Source organism: Sciurus carolinensis, chromosome 7, assembly GCF_902686445.1.
Source record: "Sciurus carolinensis chromosome 7, mSciCar1.2, whole genome shotgun sequence".
Taxonomy (NCBI): domain Eukaryota; kingdom Metazoa; phylum Chordata; class Mammalia; order Rodentia; family Sciuridae; genus Sciurus; species Sciurus carolinensis.
The window spans coordinates 61,590,461-61,611,334 of record NC_062219.1 but is presented as its reverse complement, the minus strand read 5'-3'; the positions used below and the strand labels follow the sequence as shown (position 1 = coordinate 61,611,334).

Genomic DNA, 20,874 nt, shown 5'->3' with positions numbered 1-20,874 from the left:
ATAAGATGCAGGGTCTCTGGTCTGATTCCAAGGTCCTTAATACATTTTGAGTTTAGTTTCGTGCACGGTGAGAGATATGGGTTTAGTTTCATTCTGTTGCATATGGATTTCCAATTTTCCCAGCACCATTTGTTGAAGAGGCTATCTTTTCTCCATTGCATATTTTTGGCACCTTTGTCTAGTATGAGAAAACTGTTTTTATTTGGGTTTGTGTCCATGTCCTCTATTCTGTACCATTGATCTACCTGTCTATTTTGGTGCCAATACCTTGCCATTTTTTTACTATTGCTTTGTAGTATAGTTGAAGTTCTGGTATTGCAATAACCCCAGCTTCATTTTTCCTGCAAAGGATTGCTTTAGCTATTCTGGGTTTCTTATTCTTCCAGATGAATTTCATGATTGCCTGTTCTATTTCTGTAAGGTACGTCATTGGGATTTTAATTGGAATTGCATTGAATCTGTATAGCACTTTTGATAGTATGACCATTTTGACAATATTAATTCTGCCTATCCAAGAACATGGGAGATCTTTCCATCTTCTAAGGTTTCTTTAATTTCTTTCTTTAGTGTTCTGTAGTTCTCATTTTAGAGGTCTTTCACCTCTTTTGTGAGATTGATTCCCAAGTATTTTATTTTTTTCGAGGCTATTGTGAATGGGGTAGTTTTCCTAACTTCGCTTTTTGAAGATTCATCACTTATGTATAAAAATGCATTAGATTTATGAGCATTGATCTTATATCCCGCTACTTTACTAAATTCACTTATGAGATCTAAAAGTTTTCTGGTGGAATTTCCTGGTTCCTCTAAGTATATAATCATATCATCAGCAAATAGGGATAGTTTGAGTTCTTCTTTTCCTATTCGTATCCCTTTAATTTCTTTGGTCTGTCTAATTGCTCTGGCTAGAGTTTCAAGGACGATATTGAAAAGAAGTGGTGAAAGAGGGCATCCCTGCCTTGTTCCAGATTTTAGGGGGAATGCTTTCAGTTTTTCACCATTTAGAATGATATTAGCCATGGGTTTAGCGTAGATGGCCTTTACAATGTTAAGGAATGTTCCCACTATTCCTATTTTTTCTAGTGTTTGAGCATGAAGGGGTGCTGTATTTTATCAAATGCTTTTTCTGCATCTATTGAAATAATCATGTGATTCTTGACTTTAAGTCTGTTGATATGGTGAATTACATTTATTGATTTCCTGATGTTGAACCAACCTTGCATCCCTGGGATGAACCCACCTGATCATGGTGCACTATCTTTTTTATATGTTTTTGTATGCGATTTGCTAAAATTTTGTTGAGAATTTTTGCGTTGATGTTCATTAAGGATATTGGTCTAAAATTTTCTTTCCTCGATGTGTCTCTGTCTGGTTTAGGTATCAGGGTGATATTGGCTTCATAGATTGAGTTTGGGAGAGTTCCCTCCTCTTCAATTTTATGGAATACATTGAAAAGTATTGGAATGAGCTCTTCTTTAAAGGTTTTGTAGAACTCTGCTGAGAACCCATCAGGTCCTGGACTTTTCTTTGTTGGTAGGCTTTTGATGGCTTCTTCTATTTCATTACTTGAAATTGGTCTATTTAAATTGTGTATGTCCTCCTCGTTCAGTTTAGGCAATTCATATGTCTCTAGAAACCTGTTGATGTCTTCGAAATTTTCTATTTTGTTGGAGTATAGATTTTCAAAATAGCTTCTAATTAGGTTTTGTATCAGTCGTGTCTGTTGTGATATTTCCTTGTTCATTACGAATGTTAGTGATTTGGGTTTTCTCTCATCTTCTCTTTGTTAGTGTGGCCAAGGGTTTATCAATTTTGTTTATTTTTTCGAAGAGCCAACTATTTATTTTGTCAATTTTTTGTATTGTTTCTTTTATTTCAATTTCGTTGATTTCAGCTCTGAGTTTAACTATTTCCTGTCTTCTACTACTTTGGGTGTTGGTCTGTTCTTCTTTTTCTAGGGCTTTGAGCTGTAGTGTTAGGTCATTTATTTTTTGAGTTTTACTTCTTTTATTGAATGCGCTCCATGAAATAAATTTTCCTCTAAGTACTGCTTTCATAGTGTCCCAGAGATTTTGATATGATATTTCTTTGTTCTCATTTACCTCTAAGAATTTTTTAATTTCCTTCCTAATATCTTCTGTTATCCATTCATCATATAATAGCATATTGTTTAATCTCCAAGTGTTGGAGTAGTTTCTGTTTTTTACTCTTTCATTTATTTCTAATTTCAATCCATTATGATCTGATAGAGTACAAGGTAGTGTCTCTATCTTCTTGTAGGTGTGTCTTGCTGCCTGGGCAGGGCAGCCTTCCCAGGCAACGTTCCAGGGACCCGGACCTACCTCCTGGGCCTGGGAGCCTCACCCTTCACAGATGAGTCTCCTTAGGTTCCCCCTCCTCAGAGAATCTGCCCGCAGTCCTGGAACCTTTGCTCTGTCCCTCAGCTTGTCTCTGCAGCTCTTCCATCAAAAAACCGCTTAAGTCCTGGGACCCTGCTCTGCACCTAATCGCCTGCCTATGCGGCCCCTCCTCTGGGCAGCCGCTGAAGCCCGGTGGGTTACTCTGAAACCAAGCACTGTGCTGAGCGGCTTCCTCTGCAAAGTTCCCAGTTGTCCGTGTTTACCGCTCCAGCGGCGGGAGGGGTGTCTCGCTGGGCAACTCTACTTCACAAAGTTCCCTGCGTTCTGGGGCTACCGCCCCATCCGGGACTCCTCCCCAATGGGAGAGACTCACCCGGCAGCTTTGAGTTGGTCCCAAGTCTCTCAATATCGCCTCTTTTGAATCCTGAGTCCTGGAGCAACATGAAATGCAGCCGCCCTCTAGTCCGCCATCTTGAAAAACCCCTAAAATATATTTTTTAACATTTTCCATCTCAGCTGCTGTTTTCTACTATATGTCAACTATTAACTCTATACTTTGTAGGTTTATTTTAAAATTGAAGAGCTAATAAACAGCATTTATGGTAATATAAAGATGCAAATATTGTTCATGCATGTGGCAGACATACATCAGGGTGGTCCCCATGTTTTTGCCTTTCCTTGAGTGTGTGTGAGACCTGTGCTTTGCTTTTTATAAATATATATGTAAAAGAGTTGTGTTGTTACACCCATGACTGCATTATAGTGTGTGTGTGTGTGTGTGTGTGTGTGTGTGTGTATGCATGCTGTGTGGTCTTTGTCTGGAAGCCATCAAGAAAATAGTAGGGCTGGGCATGTAGCTCAGTGGTAGAGCATGTGTGCAGCATGGGTAAGGCCCTAGGTTCACTTTCTAGAAGCAAAAATAAAATACAAACCTTAGTTTTAATACCACAAAGAGAGGAACTCTTGTCACCCAGAATGAGTTTGTAAGTAGATTCTCTCCAAGTCCAGCCACCAGATGAGTATGCAACCTGGTTGACACTGAGATCATAGCCTTGTAAGATCTTGAGGGGAGGATCAGCTGAGCTCTGCCAAAACACCTGACCCAAAGAAATTGTTATATAATACATATGTACAGTTTTAAGACACTGTTTGTCATAACTCATGCAACAGTAGGAAACTGATATAATATAGATCCAAGAAGAATTATTTTATCCTTAGAGAAGCAGATATAATTTTTATTTGTTCCATACTGAGAACCCAGGGCCTCACACATGCTAGGCAAGTGCTTTACCTCTGCCAACGAGATGTGATTTTATGGCACCAAATTTGTGACAATCAAAGAAAACTTCCAAATATTAAGGTCTTTTTCCTTCTTCATTGCTTATTTATGTTTAGTCGACTCTCGGTTGCAGTGGGGTGAATTAAACATACATTCAGTTCTTGACAGATTATTGTTTGGTTTGTACAATAATCTTCCTTTTATTTGTTCAGCACTTCCTCCCTTACTTTCCACTTTGTCTCTTTCTACTTAAATGTAACCACTTGTTTGCATGTGTTCAGTATATGTGCACCAAAACAAGAATTGTCTCATAGTGCTTTAAATTATAGATATCATTGTTTCTTACTTTTCCTCCCAGCACTATGTACTTTAAGATTCATGGTATTGTTATGTTTACATCAAATTCCTTGTTTCAAAAGGCCACACAGTACTCCCTGGTGAGTATTTCCTCTCATTTATCCTCTCTCCTACAATGGGACACATTGAGATCTTCAAATTCCTGATATCAGGAATTTGAAAAAGGCCATTTGTTGAAGTTTATTCTTCCACAAAAATTTATGGTGATTATTGATTAAATAAAATCCAACTAGAATTTTGATTGGAATTGCAATGGAAATATAGATTAATATGGAAAACCTAACATTTTTATATTATTAACAAGTGCCTTCTAAAGCATAGAGAAAGTCTGCTTTTATTTACAACATCTTCTATGTTATCAGAATTTTTAAGTGTTTCTCATAGAAAATTTGTGTATTTTGTGTATGGGAATTAATACCCACATTGTTCTGGATACTTTTCTCTCTTCCCTTTCTTCCTTCCTCTCATCCTTTATTTTTTTCTCTTTTCTTTCTTTCTTTCTCTTTCTTTCTTTCTTTCTTTCTTTCTTTCTTTCTTTCTTTCTTTCTTTCTTTCTTTCTCTTTTGTCATCTTCCTTCTCTGCTTATTCTATTGTGTTTTATTTCTCTTAACTAAATGGAGAAAAAAAAATCTTTGTCTTTTCCATTTAAACCATGTGTCTTCTATTTCTTTTTATTCTTTATAGAGTTATCTAAGACTTCCAATAGTGTTGAATCAGCAGTACCTAAGGCATTGTTTTTGTCCTTGATCGTTAAAGGAGATGCATGTAAATTTTCATCTTTAAGTACAATGTTTCATGTAGCCTTAGAAAAACAGCCTAATCACTTAAAATTGACATAACACAGTTATTGAGTATAATTTGATAAATTTTGAGATATGTATATGATTGTGAAACCATTACCACAATCCGTAATACTAAAACTATCTTTCATTAATTCTCCAAAGTTACCTTATTTCCTCCCTTGTAATTTTTCCCTCTTATACTTCCCTGGGTCTTCTTTCCATTCCCTTTCCCTTGCTCCACATCCAAGCAACCACTGATCTGGTATTTGTCATAATACATTAGTTTACATTTCCTAAAATTTATATAAATGAAATTACACACAATATACTATTATATGTTATTTCCCTTAGCATATTTAAGGTTCATCCATATTATTGCACATATTAGTAGTTTATTTCCTTTATTTCTTATTAGTATTCTGTTGCATAGATATGCCAACATTTACATGTTCATCTTTGGTAGATATTTTGGTTTCCAGGTTTTAGTTTTTACCACATAGCTGAACATTTGTGTGCAACTATTTTCAAGGACCTGTGTTTTTAGTTCCTTTGGATAAATACCTAAGAATGACTAGGTCACATGGTTGGTACATTTTTGATAAGAATTTTGTCAAACTTTTTCAAATAGATTGTACAATGTTCTATTCCCACAAGCAGATCTTCACTGACTTTAGGTATTATGAATTAAAACTTTTTTTTTAACTCATTCTATGGGTATATAGAGGTTTCCTATTATGGTTTTAATTTGTAGTTCTCAAGTTTTTAATATACAGATAGTTTATTTGTCATCCACATATCTTCTTTGGTCAAATGTCTGTTCAAATATGTCACACATTTTATTTATTTATTTATTTTTTGCTTTTTTATTGTTAACTAGTTTTATATGTTTTAATGACATATTCTGATATAAGTACTTCTTCAGACATTTGCTTTTAAGACATTTTCTCCTAGTCTGTGTCTTGTCTTTCATCTCTTAAAAGAGGGTTTCAAAGAACAGAAATTCTTAATTTTCATGAAGTCCAGTTATCAATTTGTGTTTTTATAGATCACATTTTTGGTATGTCTAGAGAAATCTGTGTTAACATCAACACCATGAACATTTTTCTTTGCTTTCTTGTAAAGGTTTTACCATTTTAGACTGTGCATTTAGACCTGTGATGCATTCGAAGTTAGCTTCTATTTATGTTGGAAAGTATGGGAGATTCATATTTTGCATATGGACACCCAACAATTCCAAGACCATTTGTTGAAAGATTATCCTTTTATTCACTGAATTGGGTTGCACTTTTTTAAAATTTATTTTTATTGTAAACAAATGGGATACATCTTGTTTCTGTGTACATGAAGTAGAGGCGTACCATTTGTGTAATCATACATTTACATAGGGTAATGGTAACAGAATGGGTTGCATTTTTGTTTAAAATTAACTGACTTCTTATGTGTGAGTCTCTTTTTGACTCTTTATTAGGTCTGATCTATCTTTTTCTCCTTTTTTTATGCCAATATTACACTTGAGATTAATGTATTTTTATATTAAATCTGGAGCTGTGGTAATAAATATTTTCTAACTTTTCCTTTTTTCAAGGTTATTTTGGCTATTCTACATCCTTTGCATTTTATATGAATTTTAGACTCAGCGTGTCAAATTCTATAAAATTGTTGACCAGAATTTTGATAGGATCATATTTGGTATATAAGTTCAGTTTGTGAGAAATGGCATCATAACAATTTTGAGGGTCCTGATTCATGGACACTACTTTTATTTATGGAAGTTTTCTTTATTTCTTAGTGGTGCTTTGTAGTTTTCAATGTGTAGATCTTATATACCTTTTGTCTAATTTTTTCCTAAGTACTTCATTTTTTTCTGATGCAATGTTGAATGGTGTTTTAAAAACTTCCAATTTGTTATAGTTCATTGCAAGTATATTTATATGTACTACATTGTATCCTGTAAATTGCTAAACTCACTTCTTAGTTATAGTATATTTCTTGTAGATGCTATAGAATTTTATTCATAGCTATCATGTTACATGTAAATAAAGACAGCTTGAGTTATTCCTTTCCAATCTGGATACCACATTTTCTGTTTCTTGTCTAATTGGACTTTCTAGAAACTCCAGTACTATGTTAAATAAAAGTGGTGAGAACATAGATGTCTTTGCCCTTTTCCAGATCTCTGATTGCTTGTAGGAAGAGTGCTCTATGCCAAAGCAGTATCTAGCCCAATTTCTCTAGCCCAATGGTCAAGCCTGAATACAATAAAGCATTTCTAGATAAAATTGCCTCCCTTTATCAGCAAACTTGATCAAATTTTAAGTTTACTTCAAATTAAATTACTTTATATGCCCTGTTGCTAGATCCAATTCTAAGTTTTTGTTTGTTCATTTATGGGAACTGGAACATATTTTCCCATTAAGCAGAGTAAAGCTTTTTGGTCTAAAATTTTTGGTTTTTACTCTTCATTTTTTTTATTCTCTCCAAAGCCCATGTGCATATAACCAACATATAGGGTGTATAAAAAGATTAAATTTAAAAATATTTTTACTACTTGCCACATTTCCAGCATTGGATGGATCTTTATTTTTTATTAGAGCATTATATCTATCTCTAATATTTGGGTTCCTTTTGTTATAATCATATGAACAAGGAATTTAATTTCAATCCCCATTCCCACTACCATTCTCCCCCTCCTCCCTCCAACTTCTCTCTCTCCTCTACTCTACTGCTCTTCCTTTCACTCCTTTATTATTTTTGATTGGTGCTTCCTACATATACACAAAGGAGATAGTCCCTTTGGCACATTTATATTTGTACATAACATGATTCTGTTGGATTGTTCCCACTTTTCTATCCCTTTCCCTTCCTTCCTCCCTCAAATTCACCTACTTGTACTCCACTCTTCTTCCCTATGTCTTTATGACATCCAATCCTCTCTGCCACTGGCTTCTCTCCTTATTTTGTTTTAACTTTCTCATATGAGATACACATTTGACCCTTGCTCTTCTGAGTCTGGCTTGTTTCACATTGAACGATTTTCTCCTTTTCCATCTATATCTATTTACTGGAAATGCTGTTATTTCATTCTTGTTTATGGTCGAGTAAAGTTCCATTGTTTTCCATTTTCTTGATCCATTTATCCATTTATCTGGGTTGATTACACAATTTGGCTATTGTAAACTGTGCTGCCATTTAGGTGATTTTATTACTATAGTATGCCAATTTTAGTTCTTTTGGACAAATACTGAGGAGTGGGATATTTAGATCATTTGGTGGTTCCATTCCTAGTTTTTTGTGAGGAATCTCCACACTACTTTCCAGAGTGCGTATACTAATTTACAGTCCCATCAACAATGTAATTCTTTTCCCTCACATTCTCTTCAGAATTTATTATTATTTGTATTATTGATCACTGCCATTCTAACAGGGCTGAGATGAAATCTTAGTGTAATTTTGATTTGCATTTCCCTGATTAACAGAGATGTTGATCATTTTCATATATTTGTTGGCTATTTGTGTTTCTTCTTTTGAAAAGTTTCTGTTTAGTTATTTTGACCAATTATTGATTAGATTATTTCTGTTTTAGGCATTGACTTTCAAAATCTTCATATATTCTGGATATTAATTCCCTGTTAAAGGAATAACTAGCAAAGATTTTCTCCCATTCTGTAGGTTCTCTCTTCACTTTCTTAATCGTTTCCTCTTTTAAAATTTTCTTTTTTATTTTTACAGACTGGATTTTGATTCATTGTACACAAATGGGGTACATCTTTTCATTTCTATAGTTGTGCATGATGCAGATTCATACCATTCACGTAATCATATAGGTGTATAGGGTAATGATGTTTGTCTCATTCCACCATCTTTCATACTTCCCCTCCCTCTCATTTTCCTCTGTGTAATCTAAAGTTCCTCCATTCTTCTCTCACCCCCCACCCCAATTATCATCATTCACTTATCAGAAAAAATATTCAGCCTTTGGTTTTTAGGGATTGGCTTATTTCTCTTAGCATGATATTCTCCAATTCCATCCATTTATCTGCAAATGCCATAATATTCTTCTTTTTTTTTTTTAGGTTTTTTTATTATTTTTTTTTATTTAGCTTTTAATTTTTTATAAACTGCATTTTGATTCATTGTACACAAATGGGTACATCATTTTGTTTCTATGGTTGTACACAATATAGTTTCATACCATTCGTGTAATCATACATGCACAAAGGGTAATGATGTCTGTCTCATTCCACCATTTTTCATACCCACCTCCTTCTCATTTCCTTCTACATATTCTAAAGTTCCCCCATTATTCTTTTATTCCCCACCCCACCCCCATTATATATCATTCTCCACTTAACAATATTTTTATTCTTTATGACTGAATAATATTCCATTGTGTATATATACCACAGTTTCTTTATCCATTCATCTGTTGGGGGGCACCTAGGTTGGTTCCACAATTTAGATATTGTAAATTGAGTTGCTATAAACATTGATGTGGCTGCATTACTGTAGTATGCTAATTTTAAGTCCTATGGATATAAACTGAGCAGTGGGATAACTGGATCAAAAGGTGGGTCCATTCCAAGTTTTCTGAGTACAATCATATGATTATTTCAATAGATGCTGAGAAAGTGTTTAATAAAATACAGCACCCCTTCATGCTCAAAACACTAGAAAAAATAGGGATAGTAGGAACATACCTCAATATTGTAAAGACTATGCTAAGCCCATGGCCAACATTATTCTAAATAGAGAAGAACTGAAAGCATTCCCTCTAAAAACTGGAACAAGACAGGGATCCACCTCTATTCAACATTGTCCTTGAAACACTAGCCAGAGAAATTAGACAGACCAAAGAAATTAAAGGGATATGAATAGGAAAAGAAGAACTCAAGTTGTCACTATTTGCTGATGACATGATTCTATATTTAGAAGATCCATAAAACTCCACTAGAAAACTGCTAGAACTAATAAATGAATTCAGCAAAGTAGCAGGATATAAAATTAATCATTTCCTTTGCTGGGCAGAAGCTTTTAAATTTGATGGCATCCCACTTATTGATTCTTGGTTTTATTTCTTGAGCTTTAGGGGTCTTGTTGAGGAAGTTGGTGCTGGATCTATATGATGGAATGTTGACACTATGTCTTCTTGTAGAAGTAGCAAAGTTTCTGATATAATTCCTAAGTCTTTGATGCATTTTGATTTGACTTTTGTACAGGACCAAAGATAGGAGACTAGTTTCATTCTTGTACAAATAGATATCCCGTTTTCCTAGCACGATTTGTCATTTTTTCTCCAACATATTGCTTTTTGGTTCCTTTGTGAAGTATCAGATGGCTGTAAGTGTGTGGATTTGTCTCTGTGTCTTCTCTTCTTTTCCATTGGTCTTCACATCTATTTTGACATCAATAGCATGCTGTTTTTGTTACTACAGCTGTGTAGTATAATTTGAGATCAGGTATTGTGATGCCTCCTATATCACTTTTCCTGTTCAGAATTGCATTGGCTACTCTGGGTCTCTTAGTCTTCCAAGTGAATTTAAGGACTATTTTTTTCTAGTTCTGTGAAGAATGTCATTGGTATTTTGGTGGAGATTGCATTGAATCTGTATATTGCTTTTAGTAGTGAGACCATTTTAACAATATTAATTCTGCCTATCCAAGAACATGGGAGATCTTTCCAACTTCTGAGGTCTTCAATTTCTTTCTTCAGTGTTCAATAGTTTTCATTGTAGAAATCTTTCACTTAGATTCATTTCCAAGTATTTTATTTTATTTTATTTTGACAATATTGTTAAGGGTATGACTTTTCTGATTTCTTTCTCAGCTAAATTGCTATTGAAGTATAGAAAAACTACCAATTTATGAGTGTTGAGCTTATATCCTGCTTTTTTCTAAATTGATTTATTAGCTCTAGGAGTCTTCTAGTGTATTTTGGGGTGGGGCAGTATTCTAGATATAGGATTATGTCATTAGCAAATAGTGATAGTTTGACTTCTTTTCCTATTTGCATTCTTTAATTTCCTTCTCTTGCTTTATTGCTCTAACTGGGGTTTCAAGAACTATATTAAATAATATGGTGAGAGTGGACATTCTTGTCTTGTTCCTGATTTTAGAGAATAAGCTTTAAGTTTTTGTCCTTTCAGTATAGTGTTGGCTTTAGTTTTGTCATATATAGCCTTTATAAAGCCGAGTTCTTTCTATCCCATTTCTCTACTATTTTTAACATGAATAATTGCTGTGTTTTATCAAAGGCTTTTTCTGTGTCTATTAAGATTATTATGTGGTTTTTTGTTCTTAATTCTATTTATGTGACAAATTACATTTATTGATTTGGGTATGCTGAACGCACCTTGTATCCTTGGGATGAAGTCCACTTGGTCATGGTGTATTATCTTCTTAATATGATTTTTTTTTTAATCAGAGGCACTTAACTACTGAGCCATATCCCCAATCTTTTTTTTTTATTTTTTATTTTAAGACAGGGTTTCACAAGTTGCTTAGGGCTTCACTAAGTTGCTGAGGCTGGCTTTGAACTCACAATACTCACGCCTCTGCCTCCCAATCCCTGGGATTACAGGCAGGTGCCACTGCACTAGGGCTTAATATGTTTTAAAATACAATATTTTAAAATAAAATATTTTATTAAGGATTTTACATCTATGCTGTATTAGGGATATTGGCGCAGTTTTCCTTCCTAGATGTGTAGTTGTCTGACTATACTGGCTTCATACAATGTATTTGTGAGTGTTCTTTCCCTTTCAATTTCATGGAATAATTTGAGAAATACTGGTGTTTTTGTCTTCTTTAAAGGTCTGGTAGAACTCAGCTAAGAATGCATCTGGTCCTGGATTTTTCTTTTTTGGTAGGCTTTCAATTGCCATTTTAATTTCATTGCTTGATATTGGTATGTTTAGATTTTCTATATCCTCCTGGTTCAATTTGGGCAGGTCATCTATGTCTAGAAATTTGTTAAAGACTTCTAGATTTTGCAGTTTATTGGAGTAAACATTTTCAAAATAGTTTCCAATGATCCTCTGAATTTCAGAAGTGTCTGTGGTGATATCTCCTTTTTCTTGTCTAATTTTTTATTTGGTCTTCTCATTCTTTTGGTTAGTGTAGCTATGTTTTTAATCAATCTTATTTATGTTTTCAAGGAACCAATTCTCTTTTGCATTGATCCTGTATATATTTTTTTAATTCTCAATTTCACTAATTTTGGCTTCAATTTTTATTATTTCATGTCTTCTAATGATTTGGAGGTTAGTTTGTTCCTCTTTTTCTCAGGTCTTGAGGTAGAGCATAAGCTTATTTATTTGAGATCTATTTTTTTTTAAATATGAGCATTTATGCAATTAATTTTCCTCTTAGTATTGTTTTTGTTAGGGTACAGACAGATGAGGATGGTAGGAACATGAGGTTCAGAGAATAATTCTATAAAATGGGCCCGCTGTGCTGACCCCCACATGCTTTCTTTCCAAGAAGCAATTTACCTGCAACCCTGCCTGGCCTAAGGGAACATTCCTCTGTCTAACTATTCACTGCAGGAGAAATGCAGGCCCAAAATAATGTCAATAAGAGGAATCCAAGTTACCCTCAAGGGGAAAACTTTTGTGACCAGATCCTGAAACTCTGGAAGATAAGAAAAATCCTCCTAACCATCAAATCTGTAAGAATGTATGGTTAGGAATTCAATTAGATTTGGTCAGCATGGGCCAATATGACCTAGAGTTGTCATGGCAGTGGGTGATAGTCTGATGTCATCTTGCTGTCAGCCAAAAGTTCAGAGGGGGACCTGGGTGGGACTCTCTGGAAACTTCTCTGGGATCCCCATTAAAACTGGAATACAGGAGAGGCATGTTTTCCCTCTCTTCTCGAGTGAATCTACTCCCTTGAGAGTGTCCCTTTCCGTTTTCCCATCACTTAATAAACTCATTCCTGTTACTCCAAGTGACATGTCTGAAATATTTCTGACTAGATTGCAAGAACCAGGGTTTGAAGATGGTCTCAGCATTGCCTCTGTTTCCTGCAAGGCACCAGCTCTATAACACTTTCTTGGTGTCCCAGAGATTTTGATGAGTTTTGATATGATATTATATATTTTTTCACATCTATCCACACTATAGGTACATACTCCCCTACACATACCCACATAAATCATACATAGTAAAAAAAGTAAAAATATAATGAAATTATGTTTGAAAAAAATTTTTAAATAGCTAAATTTTAAAAATAACTTAAAATGTTAGTATGAAGAAAAGAAAAAAAGAGGAAAGAAAGCATAATAAAGAATAAAAAATGAAAAATCTTGCTGAGAAATAAAGGATGTATGTCCACTGAGGTGGTCAAAACTGTTGGCAGGGATGGATGTTCATTTTTGGTATTTGTTTTGGCTTTGTAACCTATGGTTCCAGGACTGGGTGTTGTTAGACCCAACACCTTTTTGTTCCTTTCTTAGCTGCCAGACTTCATGGCTGGGAATCAAAGTTGGTTGTAGTAGATCTCAGCTTCCAATTCTCAGTGAAACCAGAATTTTGAGATGAGACTGGATTCCCCACATCACCAATTTCCTTCTGGGTTCTTGTCTCAAAAATTTGAATAATAAAATCCCTGGAGAAGGGAAAAGTAAATAGAGTGGGATTTATTTAAATGAGAAGAGATGAGAACTTCACCTGTGGGAGGGACCAGATAGCCCATTTTGGTGTGCTACCTTAGGGGCTTATATGGTTTGGGTAGAGCATAGAGCAAAATCTATGTTAAATAGGATACTTTTTGTGTCCTTTAGCCTGAATTTTAAACCTTCCAGTAACTCTTAATCTGGATTCACTTCCATCTTCCATTTTCCTGCCTGTCAAAGGAGTTGACTGAATGAGTTCCTGCAGGTGAGCCTCATGTTCTTTTATATTTGAAATAGACCTTGATGGTGCCATTAATATTTCTACTTGTTAGCCTCCTGGCATGGTTTCTGCATTTGAACAAGACCTCAATTGGGGCCCACCACTTCTGATTGCTGACCATGGACTATTCTTATTCACCAATGCAGAGTGGAGTAGCACAATTTGGATGTTGACAAATGGTGTGTTTTCATGATAGGAGTTTTTCACAGTTCTAAATTGGAGGTTCTAGTAACTAGGATTTAGTCTAGATTGAACTTTGGAACTCTCGGTGGGCGTTTGAGAATTGCTCTACAACCAGTATTGAAGCCGGGATTCTGGTCAGTGCAGGATGTCTAGAACTCTGGGGTCTCTGGTAAAATCCACTTGTATGGCATAGGGACAAAACCACAGATTTCACCCTCATCATAATGAATATGAAATACCGGATTTGCCCTGGATGCAGATGTTCCTGTGCATTTACTTTACTTCCAGCAACAATGGGAACTTTTTCCCATGGTATTCAGAGCCTGAATGGTACAGGCTAAATTTTTGTGCCTATTTCCATCTCTTTGATTTAGGCAGCCCTGTGGGAATTTTTGTTTAGCTGCAGGGATTCCCGATCTGATTTGTCTCCTGGCAGTGGGAACACTGAGGAGGGGGGCTTTGACAGCTGGTGGGGCGGTGGTGTTGCGGGAGCATGCACTTTCCCTGGTTGTGAATAGGTAGTGGGAGATGGTTTTCTCCAGTAGTGTAATCACAACAGGTGGCCACCTTCTCTGGTACACCTTCTCTGGCAGAGTGAGTGTGTGCTTTCCCTGGCCATCGGGAACACTGCCAGGATCCCAGCAGTTATTTTCCATGCCCAGAACACTTCCTCTCCTGTGGGAGTTATTTTTGAATTTACTTCCCCTACTGACTATATTTATTAAATTCAACCTCTCTCTCTAATTCACAGGTTTCCCCAAGTCAATTCTTTTATTCTTTACATTTCTTATTAATTTGTTATTTAATTTCTTATCCCATCTCCTCTGTTTGTCTGCACTGCCCCTCCCCTTGGCTAAACCACCGGCAGCCAGGCTTGCGCTTCTCCAAAGAAATATTTCTTCTGTTTGAGTTTCTGACTTCTGTGACTCTATAGATTTTTTGTTTATTTGTTTGTTACAGTTTAGAACTAAGTTGCAGTGAGTTCCCCCAGTTCCCACCTCACTGAGAAGCCGTCTTCCTGCTTCTAAGTCCTGTGTTGAGGAACTGCTGGGATGTTCAACCTTTCTTTAGTATGCTATCCTCTCCCTCTGGCTGGAGCTTTTGCTTATAATACTAGGTAAGGCAAAGGTTCTGGAAGGTGAAGAAGCTCTTAAGTACACTAGAGATAGATAATACTATATTTTCTGGGTGGAATTCTGGCATTATTCTTCTTTGACTTGAGGTCCTTCTATATTCAATGACAGATTTGCCATAAAACAGAGAAGGACCCCACACCCTAGCACAGGTGAACAGGACTGAAAGCAGAAAGAGGGTCAGAACAGAGTCCTTTTGTCCATCTGGGTCCTAGCATTTGTGTTGATGTTGTGGCTTTAGTGTAGAGTCAGAGAGAGGGCCTACTAGAAGTCTGAGCCCTTAGCAAACATTTGTTGTTTGAAGTGCTGGGACTTGAACCTAGGGACTTGTGCATGCTAAGCCCACACTCTGCCACTGAGCCCTAGTCCCAGCAGCAAACTTTTATTTTCAAATTTTTCCTGTAATATGTGTTCAGTAAAAATGAAAAAAATACTAAATGTTTAAGGAGATGAATATGTTAAGTGCCCTGATTTGATCACTGCACACTGTATTCATGTACCCAGTTGTCATACTACCCCATAAATTTGTACAATTAACATAAAAATAAGAGTGCATCCAAAATGGGCTTTGGGTCACATGTTCCTTTATATGAGACTATTTCTTTTGTAACAACAAAAACATTTTTCCCACTTAAAAACCTTTGCTGTAATAATATATCTGGGCAATGATTAACAGTGGTTCTGAAAACTATTATGTAAAAGTTGAAGAAAGAACTTTGTAATGGTGGGATTTGGCAGATCTTCATGAACCCACATTAAGTACAGGAAGAGAGAGATGGATTAGATCAGCCCCCTATCATCATGGACTTTATAAACTTGGGTGAGGACAATGGGGTGGATGTGGGTTGGGCAGACATGTAATCAAATATGCATAGGAATTATAATATGTATTATGTAGACCACTGTGTCATATAGGGGTGCAGGGACAAAGGAGATGGTAACTAAATGCCTTAGTGAGAACAGGTTAACTCAAGAGAGCTGGTATGATGCTTGGGTTTAGCACTGAGATGCATACTGGGGTTCTGGAAGCAGCCTGTTCTATTCCTGATTGCACACTCAAAACACACCCAAATTTTTACCAGCAGCACTAACAAATCGTAATTTATTAATTATTTGTAAAAAATTTTTGCTTAATAGTGCTTATCCTGTTTGAGCGTATAAGCTCCCATGGGGCTCTTGTTCATTGTTGTATACCAAGATTCCTTCAACTTTTTCTCTGTGGGAACACATTCACCATTTTAAAACTTTTATTATGTAAAATTTCAAAGATACACAAAAGTAAAGAATGTTGTTTAATGACTACCATGTACCTGTCAGCAGACTCAATAATTACCATTTTTTTTGCCCATTTGATTTCAACTGTCATCCCTTATTTTTTAAGTATTTTAAAGAAAATCCATGTTATTTTACTTAATTTGAATCTCTAACTGAAAAGAGTGTCTTTTACATAACATTGTACCACCTAAATAATTAACTATCATTTCTTAATGTCATTTAATATCCAGTCCACATTTGAATTTGCCTAATTATCTCAAAAATATCTTTGAAGAGTTGCTTTGTTAGAATTCAGAATGAAACAAGATTCACTCATTACATTCTCTTGTTATCTCTTCAGTAACTTTTATTCTATAATTGTTTCCCCAATCTTTTTTTAATTTCACTAATTCATCCTGGAGAAGGTCCACATTCTGGCTTTGTGGATTATGCTTTTTGGTGTGCCACTTGACTGACTTATCTATTCTATATGTCTCCTATAAATTGCTTGTTAGATCATGGAGTTCAATTAAATGCAAGTTCTGTTCTACTCTTTTCTCATTAATCCTGTGTTGGGGAAGGTGGATATTTGCTGCTGTGTCACATTCACATTGTGAAGTATATGATATCCTATTTTTCCATGTTTTGGTCCCCATAGTGTTTTGGAAAAACTTAATTGAAGTGGTGGCAATTGAATAGGGGATTGAAAGATCTTTGCCACATGTCAAGGAGAGGGGTAACTTCCAGTTAGAGGGAAGAGCAAAAACAAAGGCATAGAATTATCACACTAGAGCTGGTGTGAATACTAACAAGTTTTGTTTCTCTTCTTATCAGATTTAAAATTGATAATGCACTTCAATTTGAAGATTGAATTCTAAACTCAATTTCATTCACCATTACTTTTATAATAATTGCTTTTGAGACAGGGGTGTTTTATACTCTGATTAAACATAGGTTTTGCTATTTAAGTAACTCTTACCAACCAAGTTTTCTTTTCTTTCTTCTCCCCTAATGGAGAAGGTTTACAATTTTTATCTGGAGAGAGATTTTGTGACTTGTGGCTTATAGAGGTCAAATCTGAAAAGAGGCCCTCTAGTTTAATATCATATTTGATCACTTAGTGGCACAAAAATAAATGGAATATACTAAATTTTGCACAATTAAATCACAGGCTTTGTTTCATGAAATAATTGATCCAAGGGGTCAAGAAAATAATTTGTTGTGTAAAGAACACCATATAATTGATCAAATATATTCTGGGATAATGTTATATCTCTTTTATTGAATCATTTAAATGGTTAACAAACAATAAGACTGGATAGGAGATAAAATGCCGGTAGTAATAGGAGAGACTATCATTCAATTATTGTTTGCCAAGGAGGCTTAGAGTTTAGTTATATAGATTAATTACAATTTGAGGACTGTGGTAAGGCCATATTATATAGAAAAGATTGGTGGATGCCTAGAAAGGTCTCTTCCCTGCCCTGGAATACTACCTGATGGACTTATTGGTAATAATTGAGATTTCATTATTAAAAGTAATTGTCGATTACTAGAATAAAGTATTCTGGGACCTGTTTCATAATAACTAACATTAGCAATTAGTTTTGGTGGTGTAGCCTATCCATGAGAGGATAAATTAGGTGTCAGTAGAGCAATGAGATTGGGCTTGTCAAGATGAAGCAAAAGGAAACTTCCAACGAAGATGAAGCCTGAGAGTGGAAATTGGCCAAGAGTAGTTGTGCTGTGAGGTTGTTGCCTCGGTCAGGGTCTACAAGTTCTCTCATAACAGCAAGGGACATGGTCACAGGTGGGTGTGTTATGTGTTTGTGGTTATGATATTTTATTAATGACACTGGCTAAGTTGAGAGTTGAAAGGATGACTCTCCAATAACTATTTGGTTGATAAGTTCTCATAGTTACACATGAACTAGTCTGCAGTTACACAAGAACTATTAACATATGTAATAATGCATGATTTGTATGGAGTAGTCAATTCTGGACAAAAATATTGTGTGAATTCCTTCTGCAAAGTAGAGGTGAAACTGTTCCCTGGGTATGTAGGTCCAATGGTCTGGTGGTGGAGAGAAATGACAGTGCTTTGTTTACATCAGTGTTTTCCCCAAATAGAGAGATGGATCCATAAACAGGAGAGTAGACAGGGTCAAACCTCTGATAGGATTAAGTTAGAATCCAGATGTCTGCCAGTTCAGGAGTCAGCTGCATAAGAGGACTTGGGTCTGGGTACTTCTGAATGTGCTTCCTTCGGACAGGCACACTTGGTTCAAGGGGTCATCTTGGGTTGTGTGAAGTTATGTGAGTAGTGCTATTTACTGCTAGTAGCCAGACAAATCCCATGCTGTTGTGTTAAACAATAAACTTAGTGTGAATGTCACCTAGAGACTCACAAGGTCACTTCACCACTCAATTTAAAGTGTGGCTGTGCTTTAAGTAATGACCTACCCTGTGTTCTGTTCTGAATTGGTGTTTGGGGACATAAAACTTCTCAAACAAATAGCCACTGAATACATTTGTAGTAGATGAGGAAGATTTATCACTATAGATTGAGATTCAGGGCAGTATTTTTCTTAATTATAAACATAAAATGTGACTGGAATACATTCCCAAGCTATTCATGATCAAATGGGTATAAATGAATCTGTGAGTTGTGCAAGTAAATAAAGTAAATGTGATTCTGTATTTACCTGTCTCTGACATAAGAGTCAAACCGAGCTACTCATAGAGTGAAAGGGGAAAGAGTGAGGAATAGACATAGTAGTGAGGTATGGAGTGATAGGGAAGTATGGGTAAGGCATGGGTGTACTAGTCTGTAATAGAACTATTTCAGAAGATAATGTAATCATTCAAGAAAGAATTTTAGTGATTAAGATGTAAAAAGTACAAAGAAGCTTTCACTTCTTGGTTCAAGAAGGCTTCTGTTAGTAATCTCATAAAACTCGAATGGTGAAGGCAGTAGATAAAATACAAGGGCTCTCACCGGCTCTGCTGGTTCCCTGCTGCTCTGTATGTGCAATCACTGACAGAATAGCATTCTCTGTGTGCTAACTTCTTTGTGTTTTCTATTACACTCACTGTGCTTCCTTCTTACTAAACAGCTGCACCTCATTTATTCCTTTAGTAAGCATCTCTCACACACCTTCCATATGCCACATACTGTGCAATGGGCTGAGGATAAAGACATGAAGGAGACGCAGACCCTGTTCTCCAGGAGTTGGAGTCTAGGAAGGTGGCTGGCTTATAGTACTCTTTAGAAGGGCTACTGCTTGGTGTCGCCTATTTCAGATAAAAATAGAAAATATGCGATTCCTTCTCTCTCCTTTCTCCCTGTGATGCCAAACTCCCAATCAGCAACAGTTAGGTTTCCAAGCTTCTATCACAGACTATGTCTATTTTTATTCTGGCCAAGGCAACCACCCTACTCAGTTCCTCTCTTTTTTTGTCCCTTTCCCTCCTAATTATTAGCTCCTAAAAATAAAATTGTTTTCTTTGCTGAAACTAGTAGACCACTGATTTCAAAGTTGCTTTTCCCTTCCTACCCATCCAAACACATTTTAATGTAAGGAATGCATTTAATAAAAAAGTGACTTTCTAAATACTTTATAAACCTACTCACTGAACATGTATATTAGGGGTACTGATTTCCTAAAGGGATGTTGAGTTTATGTACTTTATTTGATTAAAACAAAGCAGCCACTAGTTCCTGAAACTGATGACATTTAGGAGAGTTTTGAAGGTTTTACTATGACTGCCTCATATAAATGGAGGCTGAATTGACAGAAAGGAAATTCATGTTTGGGGGGATTTGGTGACTTTCTCAAAGGCCATTGTGTCAAAACTGAAAAGGAGTGCACATTCCATAATCCACCCATCATTCCACAGAGGAGAACAAGATGGATGTGCCACTACTTCCCTGAAGCGGTAGACATCTGTTCACTAGGTCTTAGGTCTGTAATTTGTTACAGGTAAGATGTCACCTACCTCTGTGCTGAGATTTCAGTTGATACTCTCTGAATTGGAGGTTTCCACTTTTCACTGTATTGGAATCTGCTTGATGAAAACATCCTTTAGCTTTCTAATATATGTTAGGGAAAACAACTTTTAAAAACCCAACTAAGAATTTATTTTAAAAAGTGGGGGAGCCTAATCTTTTTTCTTCTTTGGAGAATCTGCAACATTGTGGATTCTTCATTTACTCTGGTTGGTGTAATGATCTATAACAAGCTCTCGTTGCTTGAACACCATGCCTTCAAGTACAGACTGAATATCTACAATCATCCCTTTTAGAACCTAGTTAGTTTCTGCATTCTTTGGTCATCCTATTCATGAAAATATAAATTGCTTCCTGTATGTCACTACCATTGTATTTGAAAGATATTATATCACTACCATATATATCTGAAAGTTTGAACAGAACCAATTGAAGCAAATGTTCTATGTTTTTATATTTTAGGAATTATAATCTGATATCCTTTCAGTTTTTTTCTGTTAATGGATTAATTTTCCTCTTCTGATGGCATGACCTTTATGCTACTTAGGAATCTAGAGGTGATGGAATTGTATTTCCAAAGTTATCACTTCTTTTTATATTTTAGCCTTAGTTTTAGACAGAGTCA

General features: G+C 35.7%; 1 pseudogene; it reads right to left on the bottom strand.

Annotated features, from left to right (window-relative positions):
* LOC124989229 (40S ribosomal protein SA-like) overlaps positions 1–20,536 on the bottom strand; it is a 38,315-nt pseudogene extending 17,779 nt beyond the window's left edge.
* Between the last annotated feature and the right edge of the window lie 338 nt (positions 20,537–20,874).